The sequence below is a fragment of the Anser brachyrhynchus genome (assembly GCF_964034855.1).
Source record: "Anser brachyrhynchus genome assembly, chromosome: 4".
NCBI classification, from domain to species: domain Eukaryota; kingdom Metazoa; phylum Chordata; class Aves; order Anseriformes; family Anatidae; genus Anser; species Anser brachyrhynchus.
This window is the reverse complement of record NC_137698.1, coordinates 78,019,218-78,038,756: the sequence shown is the minus strand read 5'-3', so window position 1 is coordinate 78,038,756 and position 19,539 is coordinate 78,019,218. Positions and strand designations below refer to the sequence as shown.

Sequence of the window (19,539 nt, the reverse complement as noted above, 5' to 3'; positions counted from 1 at the left end):
CACTTCCCTGCCTCAGAGGAGTAAGGCAAAGGTAGATGTAAGCAATGACAATCGCTAAGCTGTTTAGATATCCAGCTGACATGCAGCTGAAGCACCCGGGCTGTTTTATAGTGCAGCTTGCCTTGGCCCCAGCCAGGTTCCTCTGGCAGCAGTAGGACTTTTCCCAGAGATGAGGTGCTGTGCTTGTCCTTACCATCCACCCTCTTTGCTTCCAGAGGCCATGAGGAGAGCACAAGGCATCCCCTCACTGTCCAAAGCTCTGCCTCACGATCTTGGAGCAATGGGTAGACTAAAAGCCAACACACATCTTCTGACTGGCTGCTTACAGGAGAAAGAGGCCCAGGAGTAGCTTTGATCTATTGCTTATTAATGACTTTCCACAGAGTATAGGAAAGATGTTTTTTGTGCACATAATTTCACGAGAGACTGCAGAAAATCCCATATATCCAAACAATCCTGCTCAGCATCTCCAGGACTTTGTATAATGGGAGCAGGAGTCAGAGCAGGGAGAGTCCTTGCTCTCCAACTTATAATCGCTTAAGGAGTGTCCCCTAATATAATTAACGAGGATGCTTTAATTAAGGACCCAAAGTAATAATGCTCAAAACAACTCCATCTGCTGCAGGGGGAGGGAAGACACATACAAATATATATATTATATATGTTATGTATCTAGAAATAAATGAGGCTGTGGTAGTGGGTGCTAGTTCCAAAGGGTGAGGATGTGAGTCTGGTCTGTGTCCTATCATTATGCACTGTGAAATCACCCAACATCAAAGGAGCATGAAAGGAATGTGGTGAATGCCGCCTCACCATAATTGTCTGGAAAATTAAAGTTCAGTTGTGCCAGCCATTGTGTGTTAAATATCCTTAGGCAGGAAGGTTGATCCTGGAACAAGTAGGTGTGTCTAGCAGCCAGGCAAGGCAGCATTTCCAAACAACTGGCACTTGCCAGATGATTCCCTCCCGCTCGGACACTGGGTTTCTTTCCCGTATTGGCAAAGGGTCGCCCTGGGGCTCAGAGCACGAAGATGGAGCCTAAGGAACTTACTCATCCTTCATGCAGCCTTATCCGAGTCAAAAAATCAATAGGAGTTTCCTTGAGTAAGAAATGAGTAAACAGCCACCGAAGCCAGGGAGAGTTTAGCCAAGGGAAGGCTTAGAGAGAGAACTTGAAGATTTGTCCAGCAAAAAGCTCTGCCAGGGTGTTGCTTGGGTGAATTTGGGGCTAGGGAGAGGGGCTGAGATAACAGCAGCCCCTTGCATTTGTCAGCTCTGTGCGTATGGACTGTGATCCCAGAGCCCGAAAAGGGTGACGAAAAAGGGAGGAAAGCCCTTCTCCTTCCTGCCCACTGGGCAGCAGTGGCCACAGCCTCGCAGGGCGCACCCCATGTAACCGAGCGCGCGATGCCAGACGCCAGCAGGGCCAGCACCCGCCTCCTGCGCAGGGCAGCACCGGACGGCTTGCTATTCTGGAATCCACTTTTCCAGCCCTGGCTTAAATGATTCAAGCAGCCGTGTGTCCGCAGCTTCCTGTGTGGCGAGCCTTTTCTCTGCACCGCAGATCTCAAATGGTAGCCTTCCTCCCTGACCTGAGGTGACCCCTGTTGGAGTGATGCTGATTCCTAAATCGTTTTCGCCTCCGTAGGAGCCCAACTGCTGAGTTGCATCGCCTCTCTGCAGCAGGCAGGATTTGGAGCCACACGCTGCTTTGCAGGTGCTTCTTCCACACCTGTAAATGACACGGGGAGACCAGTGGCTGGTCAGCGTCAGGAGAGGAACTCTTAGGGGCAGAGGCTAATGCTTGCACTGGAGGAGCTGCTCCTTCCAAGCCAGCACATACCAGTGGCCCAGCACCGAGCTGCGCTTTTAAGAATCAGTGCAACAGGCCCCAGAGAAGCCGTGGCACTTTTTGCAAGAGAAACATTGCTCTGCTGCCCTGGCTGGGCTTCAGCTCCTCTGTCTACTCCCGCTTGCTTTTGCAGTTTCGTTTGGAGATGTTCCTTACCTCCCCTGGGATGTTTAAAACTAGTCTGGACAAAGTACAGGACAGAGGAACAAGCACGTAGGGGCAGAGGGATGGAGTAAATTACTTAATGAGTTTTTTCCCAGCCCTAACGCCTGTGATCGTATGACTTCACCTCCTAAACAAGCTGTTGCTTAACACTGCTGGCACAGAAGCGCTGCTGCGTTCCACCCCAGAGATGACCGCGTTTCAATGGGAGGTGAGCAGGCCCCCCTCTATTTATGGCCTGCAAAATGATTTATGATCTATTGGAATGAAAAGTGCAATATGAATGTCAGGTATTATAAACTGTTATTACGCTTCTGCTTCTGAAAATGCTCTCCTTTGAGTTTCTGAACTGTTTAATGGCAAGATAATATCCACAGCAACAACCCAAATTACAGGCTCCTTTAGGCAACTCATTAATATTGTTTTATAAATGAACATAATATTCCTGGGCAAAAGTTGAAAGTGCTTAAACCCTCTTCTTTTATTTTTTAATGGCAAAATACCCAGAAACAATTTTCAACAACCAATAATTATGATTATTAATAACTCACATTTATGTAGTACCTTTGATCATAAAGCATATTACAAACAATTGTGTATATACGCAAGTATACACACACGTGCAGAACCAGTATCTCAGCATAGCACCAGGCTATCAATCCTCATATCACACACAGTAGCAGAGGTCCCAGAAAAGGTTGTATAATTCTGCAGTATTTGCCCACATCAGCTTACATTGTTATTACTGGGATAATCACCTTGTCCACTCTCAAAAATCATCCCTGTGCAACTGCTCTGAAAGAGTATCATACGCAACCAAAATTGCACCAAGAGTGTTTTGGGTTTTGTTGCTTTGATTTGGGGTTTCTTTTTTTCTAGGCTGCAATATGATTAGCAATGCTGGAAATGAGCCAGGTTTAACACACCTACTCTTGCAAAATTGCCAGGGGAACCTTGAATGATTACAGAAGTGGCCAAATGCTTGGTTTCCACCTTAACCAGGGATGCTGCTTGCTTCAGTATCACTCGAGACAGGACGGTGTTGCTGCTTCTGGAGGAGCAATCCATAGGCAAAACAGGCAGAGAACAGATGCGAGACTGTCGTACAGGACATAGCCTGAAGTCACTGCGATTTAAGTGAACAGTTTAGATGGAGTGATGCTTCCTTACAGGGTTTTTCTTAGCCACACAGATCTCAGCATCCCCTGACAATCCTGCATAGGGCAAGAGGGACTTTGACACAGGAGATAAAACTGCCTCCTCCAATACTGTCTATGAGTAACAGCAGAACTGGGACAGTGATGCTTCTGGTATGGTTTTGCAGTCAAGTCCTGGGTGGTTGCTGCTTATTTACCTCCTCTTGGAAAGGCATCACCAAGTAAAGCATTGGAGGCGCTGATCCACACATGCGTTAGGTATTTCTGACCGATACCCAGTACCTAAAACCACTGCTCACCTTGTTCCTGATACCCTTGTGAGGCCCGAGTCCAGCCAAGATTTAAATTCATATTAAGTTTTACCTGTAAGCAGAGGCAGTATCTGACTCACAGGGTCCAACATGCAGCAATTAAGGTAGGAGCCCCAGACCTCCTCCCACCTACACCCTGGATGAGTTGCACTGATATTTATCTCGTCCCTGTGGGGCTTCTTCAGCCTCAGAAAATTACCCTTGTGGCTCACCCTGAAGAGAAGCACGATGATAGTCCTCCCCGGGAGAAACCGGAGCAGTGGGTCTGAAGGAAGCAGGGAGTGAGGACGCTCTGAGGATGCTGCCCTTGGGCAGGAGAAGTGAGGAGGCTGAGGCTGAAGAGCAGAGGGGCAGGAGGCAGCATGAACTGCTGCCCATGTGTGGTGCACCAACATGCCATGGAGAGGCATGTGCGGCAGGACAGCCTGCAGAAGATGAAGCAATCTGTCCCCTGAAGTCCACCACAGGAAACCTTCAGCATGTGCTGGCAGATTTCCAGGAGGACGCGGACCGACAGCAGAAAATCCTGATTGGGGTGGAAGGGAAGAGCAGAGGCCCGGCAAATGTGGGCAGAGAGGGAAGAGCGAAGGAAACGGGGATGGTTTGTCTAGGGAAGACAATGGGAGAGGGATGAGAATCTGCTCATGTGAGGAAGAGGATAAGCTAATTGCTGTGCCTTCTCTGGTTAGGATGAGGAGTCCTGAATTTAAATTCCTGCAAGAGAGATTGATGTGAGACACTAGGGAAAACACAGATAAGGAAAGAGAAGTACCGGAATAGATTGTCAGGAAGGGGGTAAAATAGCCATCACTGGAGGTTTTCAGGAACTATTTAGACAATATCTGTCAGGAATGACGTAGGTAAAGCTCATCCTGCCCTGGGGCAAGGAGATGGACTGGGTGACCTCTGGACTTCCCTCCCTCTCCTAGCTTCTATGGTTCGGTGACTTCTCAGTGACGTTTATACCCTTCATCCCAGCCAGACCCTGGCCCTTACCAGAACATAGACCCAAGAAAGGGACAACCCACCAGAACACAAGGATATCAGGGCATGAATACACACCAGGCCCACAAGGGTTTTATTTCTGGGTGTGGTGTTCAGATGGGAACACACCATGGATTGGGGTATTTCCATAGGAATGAAGGTCTCCCTGGTGCGGTGGATCACAGGGCAACAGGGTGCTGGGACCTTCCAAACCAGACAATGCCAATGAGATGTCTCGCGTGCTCCATCTGCCCGCCACCTCTGACCCATTTTACATAGAAACAGCAGAATCCACAGCCCAAACTTGGAGGAAGAAATTGTCCCTGCTCAGGAAAGATAATGCAGAAACCTGGACTGTTTTTCTTTTTTTTTTTCTTTTTTTTCTTTTTTTTTTTTCCTGTATTCCGTGTTATTTACAGGGATCTTTTTTCCCCCTAATTCATTATTTGCCATTTTATATATAGATATATAGATATATTTGTATTACTATTTTAAAAGGACCGGCGCCGGAGAGGAACTAGACAGATAAGCAGTGGGAAGCTGCTTTCCTGACCTTGTGGGCCAGGTTTTCTGGCATGGTGCAAGCCAAACTCCCTCCATTGTACTCCTTCCAAGGAGGCCAATTTTCACCCACTGAGGATAATAGAGCCAGGCTCATTTACACCAGCTGATGAGCTGCCTCATGACTGTCCAAGATCCCAGATGTGTGTTTCACAACAGCAGAGCCCTGGTATCCTGGCCAAAATCTAATTTGAGTTAATTATATTCTGTCTCCTTAAATTCCCCCTAAGGTTTCAATTGGATTCTTCTTCACTTCCTGTCCTAACCTGTTGTGTAGTGTTGATGTGCAGAGTTCAACAGCTGCTTTCTTCCATCCCGCAGCTAATAGCTCCCCAGACAGCCATGGCTCTGAAAATAAATTTGAAATTGTTTCCTCATTATCAGGAAGGTGCATTTCCAGAGCTACCTAAAAAAAAAAAAAAAAAAGTCTGATTCTCCATTGATAAAATCAACCCATGCAGCAAACAGCCCTGGCTTCAGAGGCATGCTGGCTGGCACTGCTTGGCCACACAGCCCACCAACTCACCGACTGGCAGTGGGTTTTCCAGATTTCAGTGGAGCTGAACATTTGGTCATCATTCAGGGCGTAAATCCTAGGTTTTAGCAGAGCTGGGTCAATTTGTCCTTCACCAGACTTCATCAGAGCCAATTCACATTCACGAAGGATACAACTTCCACCCTGCCTATAGTTTAATGATATAAATATGTAATTTTGTATGATGTAAATATGTAATTTAGTACTAGAGAGACATCTTAAATCCTCTAGACCGCCTATCTATCAAAGCTAATCCAGGTATTTTCCCACACTATATAATTTAGGTTTAGCCATCCTCACTGAACTGGACCCAATTCAGTAGCAATTTAAACATTTCAGACCCTTGCCCTTGTGCATGGAGCAAACAATGCTGGTTGAATTATTCAGTGTGAACTATTTGTCAGGTTCTCTTTTTTTCCCTCCTGTCTTTACGAACTGTCAAGAGAACACACTATGATTTTCACCCATTTATTCCAAATTCTCAGCGGCTTATTTTTAGCCTAGAGGTTTCTTGCTGACTTTGTGCAGTGAGTCCTCAGTTAATTATTCAATGTGTCAAATTTGCTCTTTGAGATGTGTGAATAGGAATTAAGGAAAGGTTTAAAAATAAGCACAGGCTCAGTACTTTCCTGAACTAGAGTCGTAAACCCTCGTGCTTCGGGGCAGTCTTTAATTATGTGGATTAGGAACTTATGGACTGCTTATTTCATAAGCTGGATGTTTCTTGCACCTTCCAAGTTGTGCATGCAAACTAAACTTGGTTTGAAAGATTTTCCATGTGTCTGCAACACAGGACCTAATTGAATGAGACTTTTTTCCCCTGATGTTGGTCTCACTCTTCATGATGTGATCAACCTCAAACCACATTGTTGTGAGGGGTTACACTACGCAAGCGACAAGAAGAGGGGCTGCTTTTGGCAAGTCTCCTTACATCTGCATTTTTTTCTTCTTAAAAGATACGGATCTTTCCTTGTTTGCAGATTTTTAGATCCCCACCCTCTGCGTCTGGGAGAGGAAGGAGTGAGAGGAAAAACAGAGATGACTTACAATGATTTCTCCAGAAGGAGAAATTTTTGTCTACCTTTTTTCCTCTGCCAGAGATGGTAGTGACGCTGGAGATGAAATAGCACCTCTGTTTCTTCTCAGACATCTCAACGGAGGACTGGGCAGACACGAAATGATAACTAGGCCAACTTCTCCTCCACTTACACTGGAGTAAATCTGTGTTACTCCCAGTTTAGACACTCTTAATGTACATCAGATACACCAACCAACTTAGTAATAAACTCTTACTTACTGCTTCAGGTTCTGGCATGTAGTCCAGAAGAAAAGTAATAGAGTCATTCCAGATTCAATCTGAAATTTAGAGAAAATAAATAAATAAATAAATAAATAAATAAATCTGACATTCAGTATTGTGCACCTTATGTATCAGCATCCATAGTTTCTCGAGGATATGACAACGGCCGTAAGAAGGGAGAAGGGGAGCCTTCTCTGTAAGGCCCAAGAAGGCACCTACTTCTGCAGCTGAGCCAGTACCACATGCTTCAAGGAGGAAAGGATGAGTCCCCCAGCAAGAAGATTCCTGAGGTTCATTATTTAGAAGTTAAGGTCCTCCCTGAAGCAAAAAATACCACACAGACTGAAAAAATGTAGAGTAGCTCCAAAATTACTTGAGCTTGAGGTAAACCTGAAGGAGGCTGGAAAAGTACTCTAAGCAAGGCTACAAAGACAACCAGCCTCCTGCCCAGCACAGCCAGAGGACCTGCTCCTCCACAGCCCATGCTCAGCCTCCCCACACCGTCTCCAGCGAAGCTGCAGGGGTTTCCACTGGGTGAAGGTGATGGCTCAGCCTCTGCCTTCCTTCGTGATTGGGAAGATGGCCTGGGAAAGGCAGCGGGTGAGTGTCTGTGGGATGTGAGCTTGAAAGCACGGAAAGAGAGATGGTTATGTCCTTGTGCATCAGGACACTTGGCTCTGCACTCTGCCAGACAAAAGATAACAATCCCCTGCTGAACCCACACATCTCCTAAACAGCCTGGCCCATGCCCACGGGGATGGGCACTTTTGGAGCCTCTGGACTTGCTGGTTAAGGTGTCTTTACAACAGAGGAAAGGACAACTCATGTCCCCTGACAAGAACCTCCCCACCTGCCAGACCTGCTCAGCCCAATGCAGGAGAGGAGCTGGAAAGTGCCCCTGCCACAAGAGAGGTCAGGCAGGACCAGCCCCTGCACCAAGGCTGCCTCCCCTAGATGATCTTGGAGGTCTCTTCCAACCTAGACGACTCTGTGATTCTGTGATCCCCGTTCCAGGACATGCTCCCAAAACCCCCTTGGCCCTGTTGGTACTACAGGGAGCTCGAGGGCAGCACAGGAGGCCAGTGATCCCAGACATGCCCAGGAAAAAAAGTCATGGGGAAGGCAGGGAAGCGTCAGGAAGAAAGCTGAGAAAGTCACCAGGACACAGCAGCAGGCCAATGCCCCAGGGTGTTTCCACTCTGATCTTGCACTGGCAAAGCCAGGACTGAAGTCAGCCTGCGCCTTGAAGTCAACCAGAGTTTGCCTGCGTAAGGATTGAGTCAAGAGACTTTGCATGAATAAATCCCCCAGGCATGGTGAACTATTAGAGAAACAGAGTTAATCTAAAGGAGGGTGATGGGGGACAGGCAGGGCGAGCAGATGCGACTGGAATTTTGAATGTCCTAATTATCCCAGCAAGTGGTGTTGACTTGATTAAGCCAAAGCCCAGCTGGTTCCAGGGCTCTGGGTGAGTGGGAGAGCTTCCAAAATCTTGGAAACAAGTGGGGCCAGGACAGAGTGAAACTCCTGCTTTGTGCTGCCAACACAGCGCCAGTGCGAAGGGGGAAAATGGAGGGAGGGCAAGACAGGCTGAGTGGGGAGGGGAGAAACAAGGGGGGCGAGGGGGCACGTCTTATGGCATCTCTGAGGCTGAGCTTAGTGAATACAATGGCTTTGCAGTCTTTGTGTGTTGCGTGTTGTGTCCACAGTACAAGGCAGTGGTCTGCACCCTGAGTGTACTTCACTGCCACTTCCAAGCAGAAATCAGGTCTCAAGGGACGGGGCCTGTCACACAAATTGTGGTGAGCGTCCCCAGAGAGAGACGAGAGAGAAAACAACACCAGCGTGAGAGGCAACTGATGGGATCCCTCCAGTCAGCATTTACTGCACTTCTCAGGCTGGGGAGAAGGGCAAAAACTGGGGTTTAGATGCTTCTCCCCACCACCTGTGCATAGCTCCCACCTGCAGAGGATTGCAGCTGAGGCTGCTGGAGGCTGCTCCTCACATCCACTTGGGACAGAACAAGACACAGGTCAAACTGCATGAGGCAGAAGGGATTTAAGCACAATGAGAAATCCAGCAGGGAGAAGTGAATTTCCTAGGAAGATTCTGGAATCACCATCATCGGAGGGTTCTTGTCCTTCTTCTTCAGAGAAAGATTAGACGAATGTCTACCAGAGATGGATTAGGTGGAGTTGGTCCTGCCTTGGGCGGTACAAAAACCAGTGTAATCTCACAGTATCCCCCACCCCCAGCCCCTTTTTCCATGAAAATATCCATCACAGGCACAAGACAGTTGCTGGCACCACTTGTGAGTGGGTGATGTGGTCCACAGGGAGGCTGAAGGAGCTGCCTCTACTAGTGCGGGAGAGGCAGCTCTCCCCCAACCCAGGCCACTGTTCCTTTATCACTGCAGGCCCTTGGGAGCATACGATGTCCTAAATCACTGACGCCAAGGCAAGTAGTGACCTGACACAGAGTCTCACTGGAGCTAGAAATTCAAAGATGTCAGGAGTGTCAACCTGAATGACACAAGTATGAGGAAAATAGCAAAACATGGACTGTGAGATATTTTCCCAAGAGGAAAGAAAGTGAGTTTTTTTAGCTATTGTGTCCTACTCCTGTGGTAGCAGCAGGATGACTGTTGGCTCCAGCCAAGAAGGTCCCAGGGGACCAGTGCTGGCTGCAGACACTTGCATTGCCAACCCCATGTTCACATGGGAGCACACAGGCTATGTCATGAGGCTGTGACAGGGCAGGTTCAGGCTGGGTGTTAGGAAAAAGTTCTGCACCCAGAGGTGGTCGGGCACTGGACAGGCTTCCCAGGGACCTGGTCACAGCACCAAGCTGCTGGGGTTCCAGAAGTGTTTGGACAATGCTCTCAGACACATGGTCTGATTGTTGGTTGTCCTGTGCAGAGACAGAGGCTGGACTCGATGCTCCTTGTGGGTCCCTTCCAACTCAGGATATTTTATGATTCTGTGACTTCCCTTCGTGGCAACAGGCCATCGATTTGGCCACCACAGCCTCTCTTAGATGTAAGGTGGGTCTGAGGAAAAAAACAGTGGAGTTCCTAGGAGCAACTCTCATCTCTTTACCTTGTGCCTCCTTTCCCAGTTTCCTCTCCATCATGGCCCAGTTTGCCAGTATGGTCACCAAAACGAGCAACTGCTCTGGAGGCACCATGGCCACAGTCTCTGCAGATGGGATCGGGTTGCCATGAGAAGCTGGGAGCTTCAGGCTTTCCTCACCTGACCTCTCAGTGCTGGCATGTCGGCCACAGCCTCCACTCCCAAAAATCAGGCCTCTGGAAAGCCCAAAACCACTGCACTTGCTATGCCAGAGTGAGAAGGGAGTGGGCTGTTTTATTTGGGGTTGTTTAAAATCCTGTTTTAAATAGATTGGGGAACTGATTAAGGCAAACACGCTGGCTCAAAAAATACAGAGCCACTTTTCAAAACCACCTGAGCTTGTGCTGAGCAGGCATCACAGATCACAGGCAGAGCTCACCTCCCAGATGTTAACAGAGCAAATCTCAGAAAGTGGGTCTGAAAAAAGACAGGAGCAGAAGGCAGTGGAAAGATTCCTCCAGTTCCAGCCATTCCCAGGAGTGGAGAACAGTGTGGCTGAACCTGAGCACATTCCTGAGTGATACCTGTGGGAGAATTCGTAAGTACTGGAGAAGGGCCAAGGCAGAAAGGATCAGCGTGTACTGCTCACATATTGCTTACTCTCAAAACAGCCTGCCTCCCAAAGCACGAAGCAGGGAATTAAAGCAGGTCCTGGTTCAGACTCGTGCAGCAGTGGTGGGAGTGGGTGAGGCAGTGAAGCTCTCCGGAGCACCTGAGGTGGCTCCAGCTTTTATCTGTGGGCGTCTTGGGCCACAGGCAAGGTAGCCCAAAGCTGGTCTGTGACACAACAAGACCCAAAATGGCCACTTCTTAAAGTCATTTCAAAATGAAGCCTAAGAAAGTTCAGACGAGAGGTCCTCAAAGCTCTGATTTGTTTTGGTGCTGTTACATTAAAATTCTTCCTTAGGTGTCCAAGGGAAGAAAAGCAAACACAAGAGATGTGCCCCTGTAATGTTCTTTGCAGAGTACCCGTCTGTGGGGAGAAATGACCCGCACACAGCTGGGCCTCCTGGCTTTGTGTGGCTCACTTTCTCCAAGGACAGCACAAGCTTTTCCAGGACCCTTATCTTCTCACAGAAGCCCATTTTATTGCGTTTAAATCACCCATAATCAGGATCTCAGACATAAGTCCTTTCTGGCTGCCAAATCCCTCTTTCAAACTTGTTTGAGACAAAATCCAACTGTAAATTCCATCTCTTACCCCAAATATGTCAAATTCAAACTTCAGTTTGCCACGCTCGGGAAAGCTCTAGGTCCAAACGCAAACAGCATATTTCAGAGCATTCCTAAGAGGCTTTGGAGTTGATGCTAGCCAAAATGCTGGGCTGAAATTTCCTTCTCTGTCATTGTGGCAACAAGTTCTAGAGAGGCACTGTGTGGAGATGGTGGCTTTAACGCCTGGGCCAGATGGATAGATAGGATGATAGAAGATGCATATCCTACTGCTCCTATGCACCTGAGATGAGCTCCACTGTTAGTCTACTGCAGGTGCAAGACAGCACCGTTTTACTTAGCCTACTTCAGCAGACCAGCGACTTGAGGTTCATTCAAGTGTAGTCTACACATGATCTGATGGCACCAAAACCCAACTAAACAAAATCAAATAAATTAAATTAATATTAAATGTTTCAAAATTGACCAATAATATAAATAAATAAATAAAGACCAAGCAAGTTTTGGCTCAACCTTGTAATTTTGAAATGTACCTCTCATCCCACTGAGTCTCCTAGAAGAGAGCAGCAGTTGTGCCGGTGGCCAGTCCCATGCCACCTACTACATGTGTGAGGCACATGAGCTGTGCACATCAATGCAGTGTAATCAAGTGTAGCCTGCACAGAAACATGTCCAGAGAGGCTCAAGGTGAATGCAACAGCATGTTAGACCAGGCACAACCTCAAGCCTGCAACAACTCAATGTTGGCCATCTTTATCTACATCACTGTGGTGAACAAGACCACCACGAAGCAGGTCATCTGCCAACAGCAAGGTAACAGATGTACAGTGTCAGACAGGATCCTTCATAGAAAAGATCTTTTCCTTACCCCAGGGGCAGGCAGGAGAGAGGCCAGAGCAGACAGGTTACACTGGAAAAACATGAACACCATCAACTTTGGCCATAGGTTTGCTATAGGCAGCAGCATGGATGCACAGGTGAAGGCCACAGCAATCATGAGCCAGGAGACACTCTCCTGCAGCTAGAGTTAATTTAACCAATGCACTTCCTCTCAGAAACACAAATCAGCAAAAAACGCCTAGTGCTAAAGCAGCAAACACAGTGGCAGACGCTCCAGCAGAGGCTGCAGCTCTTACTAACTTGCAGCAGCCAGAGAAGCAAGAGGAGAAATACAATGCATATTTTTGTGAAGAGGGAAGCTCCCAATACTATCATTCCTCGTCTCACAATCTTGGCTCTGCCGTAAAGTGGGATGAACCCAGAGCCATAAATTATTATTCAGATTTGGGTTAGCTTTGGGTTTTTGTTTTTTTAAGGCAGGGATTACAAACTCATTGAGATAAACACCTTTCCTTTTTTTTTTTTTCTTTTTTTTTTCTTTTTTCTAAAGAATGCCTCCAGGGACAGGAGAGCTCTAGCATAAAATAGAGATACAATCTATTACAACACAGAAGCCATCTGTCACTGAGATAAGCACACAGACTATTTATTACCCAGCTACAGCAACCAAAAAATTAGTCAGAGATTCTACCATCTAATATAATCTTTCATTAAAAAAAGTGGTTAATGAGCTTCCCAAGAATGATAAGAAATGTGTTGAAACCTGACAAAAAGGATTTTTTACTGCTTCTTCTGCAGAACAAGGCAGAGCCGGTTTGGTCTGCAAGGAAGTTGGGTGACTGTGAGTTTTTAAAGGGCTTCACCTAAGCACGTGGTAGCTCTAAATCCTTACTGGGAAGGAAAAAAAAAAAGTAGAAACAGGAGTATTATTTCTACCACTACTGGCTTTGCCCTTGGCAACCTGAAAGCAAGAGACAGAACATACCACTAGTACGGTATCCATGATAACCATGATCAAGAAGGCTCCTGAACAGCTCATGAAAGTACTGGGGAAATGGCTGTCAGCAAGTTCTCAGGTCAAAAATCCTCATTTCTACATGGTAGTCAAACTCTGCCTTGCTGTGGCTGTAGAGTAGCATCCAGCAAAGATGCTGGGATGCCAGCTGCTGCCAGCTGTACTTCTGTTACTTCTGCACACCTGCACACCACTGGTAGCACAGAAGAGGTCAATGTCCTTCCATCACGCTTCTTTGAAGACATCCCTTTAGCCTGGGAGGTCTATGGGCCCAGACAGCTTTGTACGCTGCCTGTCTGAATCCTTTGAGGTCACTGTGCAAGTGTCTAAATTTGTAGAATCACAGAAGGGTTTGGGTTGGAAGGGACATTAAAGATCATCTAATTCCAACCGCCCGCCATGGACAGGGACCCCTCACACAGCCCAGGCTGCCCCCAGCCCCATCCAGCCTGGCCTTGGGCACTGCCAGGGATGGGGCAGCCACAGCTCCTCAGGGCAGGCTGGGCCAGGACCTCCATAGCCAGTGGGAAATCCATCTTAGTGGGCTTCAAGGAGCTAGAACTGAAGCTGAAGTCCATAACAGAACCTGGAATTCACCCTGGCCAAGTTACTGTGTGCCCACAGCACCTTTGGCAGTGCGCAGGCCTCGTCATGGTCACACCATGTCAGGTAGGCAAGCCATCGTTTATTTGATGGAGAATCATGTGCCAGGCACCAGCAGGACTGTCTTCTGCCATTGCCATTTGCATGCTCTCCTGATGTTGGTTCCACCCTAGCCTGCTCTGCTGCCTTCACACCCATGGCTCAAACAAGAGTCCAGAAGGTTGGCAGCATGATGCGACTTGGTCAATGTCCTTTGGGCACTGCAGGAGTTGGAACAGCCCTGCAGAATCACAGAACCACAGAACGGCCGAGGCTGGAAGGGACACAGCCTGGCTCTGTCCTCTCTGCTCCTTCCCTTCAGGTACTTATAAATATTGATGAGATCCCCCGAGAGCCTCCTCTTCTCGGGGCTCCTCAGGAAGCTCTGCCAAACCCCAGGTGTAGGGGCTCAGAAGCAAGGAGGCCCCCTTACTGCCACCACTGCAGCAAGGAGCTGGGTGGCAGGCATGAGCTGAGGTTCACTGGCACTGCTTCAGGCAGCATGCCTTAGGGACAGCTCTAAAGGGCTGGGAGCAGCGCCACAGCCCATCCCAAAAGACATCACCAGAGCTATGGGACTGTCACAAGGTGCGTTCAATGGTCAAGACCAAGGGCGGGATGAAGAGGTCATTGCTGGAAGGCCACGATTCAAGCGTAGGTATGCCATTGAGGACTTCAGGCTTGCTGTCCACTGGGCTGCTAAATCTGTAGAGCAACCATAGGCTCGGCGTGATTTTTTTTTTTATCTGTTTTTTAATCTTCCTGCTTCCAATTCTCCCGCCCCCTCCTTTGTCAGATCAAAAGAACAATACAGCTCTGCAGTGCCAGGAGCCGAGTGGATGTTTACACAGCGCTTTGAGATCCCCCAGGTAAAAGGTGTTAAGTGCAAAGCACTGTCATTGCAATGACATGGCTGCGAGCGAGTCTGTCAAACCTCCACCCCCGAGCTCATTAAGGAACAGGAATAGGGAGCCACATTCCTGCCTGTTCTCAACTGCTCTTCCCGTTTACGGAAGGAAAAAGTAAAAGTTTAATTGCTTTGTTTATCTCAAATGCCACCTGCAGCTGGTTCCTTGCCTGCCCACTCTCCTGCTTCTCTGCCGTGAAACTGGGCCCCAATGCACTGGATTCATCTTTCCCCTCTGCATACGTACAAGTGGCAGGGCAAATTTCCCAGGGAAAGAGCTAAGGGGGCTGTAGCTCCCCTCCACTCATCCCTGACATCCTCATCAGACCTTAGGTATGTCCTGCCCCAGCAATGGGGTCCCTGCCCCCGCACACCCCCTCTGCCCCTACACCCCTTCTCCTCCCACCCCGTCTCCAGCCCCAAGCAGTGCTCCTGTTCCCACTGTGCGGTGGGGATCAGGCTTCAGATCAGCACTTCCTGGCCAGGGCAGCACAGAGCACAATAATACTGGGGCATCGCTATCTACAGGCAGACTTGCTGGCACCACCAGCTCCAGGGGGTCGTGCCCCCCATATCATAAGCACCAGCCTGCAGTGAGCCCGAGGTAACCCCCCACACACCTTTCTGCTGTAGCAACAGATGAAACTGGGATCCCTTTGGTCAGCTTCCTCCGGTGCCATAAATCAGCACAGCCGTAATCTGTGGAACCCTGCTGATTTACTCTGGCTGAGGATCTGGCCCTCTTGTCCCCTTCAGTTTCCTTGCAGTGCTAAAGCAACAAGGACATCTCTGTCCTATTCATTTGCCCTCTGCTTAGGTACCAGTGGTGAGACGGCAGAGATGTGTAGTCAGGATGTCTCCAGCTGTGCATCATCAATAAGAAAAACAAATGTTTTAAAGATGTTTCTCCACGTAAGGAAGAGCTTTATGACGGGAGGGCACACTCTTCCCAGGCATAAAACCTGCAGCGCCCTGACAAATTGGCATTTTGCACACACAAAGAACTTTAGCCCACTGTCTCCTATCTGACCCATAGCAAACCTCAAAATTTGCTTGCACTCGCTTACTGGAGGCTGGTTACACCTATATCATCTACTGTGACTTGCAAATCTGATGTTGTTTGGTCTTCCTCTACCAATGCATAAAAGATTTATGGCAGGGTGTAGCCATCTGGACGTCTTAACTCTTTTCCTTTGCCAAAAGACACCCATAAAATCTACCTGTCTACTGTATTTTTCAACAGAAATGGAAGAAGGAAAGATCACAGCAATGAGGAAAATGTTCTTGGCACAATAAACTGTGCTCTGCAGAGCTACAAATGGAACCAGGCCTGGATTTACTATTGTTATTATTATTCACTATCACAAAGTAAAGTCAAAACCCACCTCTGACATCAGCGGAATAGTTGCATGAACTTAAACACGAAAAGTGTCATCATCTCTAGCCCTAAAGCACAGCAGCAGCTCCATTAGCAACCACTCTGGGGCTCCTTCCAAAGATCTTCTGAAGATCTTGGTATTTGCAAGGTGATGGGGTAGAGGCCTGCACAAAAGCAGAGCAATGTCTCTGCCTCTCTTTTGCTCAGAGAAGCATGAAGTCGGAGGACAAGCTGCAAAATAAGGTCAGAAGGATCAGGTTGACCCTTCAACCTGGACTACTTATATGTTCTGTGGGGTAACTTCTTCACTGCCCCTCAAAGACAGTGCGGCCAATTTGAGAGTGGTGCTTCAGCCCCAGATTCCCTGCTCAACTGCTTTGCTTATGTGGATGCTCTGAGTGGCTGCAGCCAGTCCATGGGGTCACCATAGCTGAGAAAGGATGTCCCATTGCCAACTTGTGTCCTGCGAGGAGCCGGTGGGGAAGGTACCTTTCCTAGCTGTCTCATTTTTCCTGCACTCTTCCAAGCCACACAAACACGTACTGTGTGACACAACATGCCAAACGCATACCTCTGCCAGGTGACTCAGCACAGGAGATTTGTTTCATGCGTCACAGGGACAAAATTTGAGAGGTTCAGTAACATCATCGTTAGACTGTGCCCAATAATAATGCATACTGTAGGAAGGGTTTACAATAAACCGTCAAATAAAGAAAATAATGGAATTAACCAAGCCTAGGGAAATCATCATCTTGAACCTCTCCCCTTGCCTTCTTCCCTCTGAGGTCCGCTGTTGCATCAGATTTTTCTCTCACGTCTCCTAATTCTTTCTATCTAATGCATCTGAGGGTGGGTCTCATCCTCACTCCACCGGCCTAAAATCTGACGAGTTCCCGGACTCAGCATTTCCTCGAGGCAATGAGGTCTGCAGGCCCAAGGTCGAAGGCACGTTCATACATGATGCCCAGGTTATGCTGAAAGATCACACACGCAGCAAGGCCTAGCTCTAGGGGTTCAGCAGGATCCAAATTAAGCTCCCCATGCCACCTCCATCCAGTTCCTACAGGCCTTTTCAGCTACACTGAGGTCCTGAATTACTGGGGGATGCCTAACCTCCCAAGAAGACCTTCCCAAACTGCATCCTTGCCTGCTCAGACTCCTCCAGCAGCTGGAGACCATGACCTAGAAGATCCATAGCCACGTGCTCCAGCAGCAGAGTTGTGTCTGATGGGCAAGAGGACCTTGAAAGGCAGATATCCAGCGTCCAGCTGGGATGCAATCGCTCCAGCCTGGAGCGAGTAGAGCTTCGCTCCAGCAGTCCTGTGCACGATGATCTGGCAGACACACAGTGCAGGACACAGACTAACAAGTCCTGGACCATGGTGCAGAGCCAGCCTGGCTTTTCCCAGAGCCTGTCTCAGTTACAAAGCAGCTTTCTCTGCCTCCCTAGGCATTACCAAAGCCCCTGCAGCCCAGATTAGCTGCCAAGACCCAGCTCAGAGAGTCATGCTTGAGCTGATGCTGATCAGCACTGCTCCTCCCAAGGCTGTACTGTGAGCATGGCCCTCGAGCCCTGCTCAGACAGAAATCTGTGTCACCTGCATGCAGCTCATGGTTATCAGAGAGACAAACAGGATCAGGGGACAGGGGTGCTGAAGCCCCACTTTGAGCATCGGGAGGTACTACTGCTGAGAAACACCCGTCACTTCCCTCTCTCTGTGACAGCGTTTCACTCCTGCCTGCTCCCACCTCCTTTGTACCAGCACCAGCAGGGACTCCTGGTCTCTCTTCAGCTCAGATTAATCCCTGACTCCTAATTCCAGGAGCTAACATTTGATTTTTATATCCTGATTGAGATTCACCCTGCTGAGAGTCGGGAGGAGAGAAGGCAAACTACATGACCTCTCTTAGAACCCAGCCCAGTTTCATACACAAATGTCTGAGACACAAATGAGTCAGACCCACAGCTAATTTAAATTCAAAAGGGTTTTTGTATAAATCTTCATTGCCTTTCCATAAATCATTAAATCTGAATCAGCTGATCTTTTTTTTTCTTTTTTTTTTTTTTTTTTTCTAAACAAAGCAGAACTTGTGGTGTGATACAAAGAGTATATAGACCCTTCCAAGCTAGACTGTGGTGGTTCATGAACAAGAGCTATCAGCAATTCAAAAAGTCCTTTCCCACCTGTCCTGCAAGACCTACCTATATGTCATCACGCAAGAAAAATGTACCATGCATATAGAGGCAAAAACCCTGTAAAACCTACTGTGGTGTTTTCATGGAATAGTATTCCTGATGGATGGATAACCTGCACTCCCATGGACAGGACATTGAAATAGTCACAGCAGAGAAGACCCTGGTGAACCTAACTCCAGTTTTGCACAGAGCCAGTGCAGCGTGAAGCAGCACTTACTCCATGCAGAATGGAAGTATGAGTCCCACAAGTATCAATTCCTCCCTGCCTTAACTCAAGACTTCCAGAGATCTGACTTGAGATACAACTGCATGCAAACACCCCTCACCAGTTCTACCTTCCCTCTCAAAGGAGTGTTTAGTATTAGTTAGTCATTTATCATAGCCGGGCAAAGCACAAGGCTTTCTAAGTCATTAACCTGCAGGGGAGTTTAGTCAATGGCACACTCATGATCCAGCTGCGAGAAGGGGAAAGAAAAGATTCCCATCTTACTCAGATAATTCACCTGCTTCTGTGATTCAGCGCAGCAGATGGATCTAACCAAGCCTCAAATGTGACAGGTAAACCTGCACACACATGCAGGATCATGGGCTAAAACTTGGAGACTCGTAAGACTCCTCTCTTTGCATTTACATGTCAGCCTAAAACTCAACAGCCTGCAAAAATCAAGGTGCCTACATCACTAATTGCATGGTCTCACTCCGTATCTGCGTGCCTGCAGTCCCTCCGGAGCTTTGCCCAACACAGCTCAGTGGCAGCTCAGTGGCAGACCCGACAGAAGGTGCTGCCTTTTGTTCCCATGGGACTCCACTCAGAAGGTTTCCACCAGTTGCAACCACATGGTTTCACATGGCCATCAGCCAAACTCGGGGATAGTTTCAGTTGCACATCAGTAACTAGGTCAAAAGAGGATCTAACCTACCCAAAGGGCCTTTTCCTCAGATGAAAGTCATCCTCTACCTCACAAAGCAAAAAGGGGCTAGAAGTCATACCACTTGCTCAGGAATCATGCAGGGAAGCTCATGAGAAAGCATGAAGTGAACCAAGGAATCTTCCACTCACTGCGCACCCAACTTAACCACTGAGATAATTGCCCCTATCTTGAGTGTCTGTTGGGAACTAACCCGTGTGGTCTGGCCAAATACAGCCAGATAGTGAAGTACTGTCCCATTCCCTGTTATATCTGCACATCCCCCAGTGGCCAGGCAGCACCCAGTTCCTCTTTTCAGTGGCTAACACTAGGATGCAGTTGGACTTGGTGATCTTAAGGGACTTTTTCAACCTAAATAATTCAATAAATATGATTTTATTTAAAAAAAAAAAAGTTGGTGCAAATGCCACTGAGAACCCACTGTGAATTAGATCCTAGGTAGCCACAAAGAACACTAATTCTGCA

The 19,539-nt window shown here is 48.0% G+C and overlaps 1 long non-coding RNA gene across 1 annotated transcript in view; it reads right to left on the bottom strand.

The window, feature by feature from the left end:
- Positions 1-632: 632 nt before the first annotated feature.
- The window catches only part of LOC308194415, a 46,982-nt gene continuing 28,075 nt past the window's right edge, over positions 633-19,539 (bottom strand). The window contains exons 3-6 of the long non-coding RNA XR_013950518.1: positions 6,860-6,918; positions 6,644-6,724; positions 5,554-5,710; positions 633-5,433 (exon numbers count right to left, since the gene is read on the bottom strand). This is a non-coding gene — a long non-coding RNA (uncharacterized lncRNA). The remainder of the gene's footprint in view (positions 5,434-5,553; positions 5,711-6,643; positions 6,725-6,859; positions 6,919-19,539) is intronic.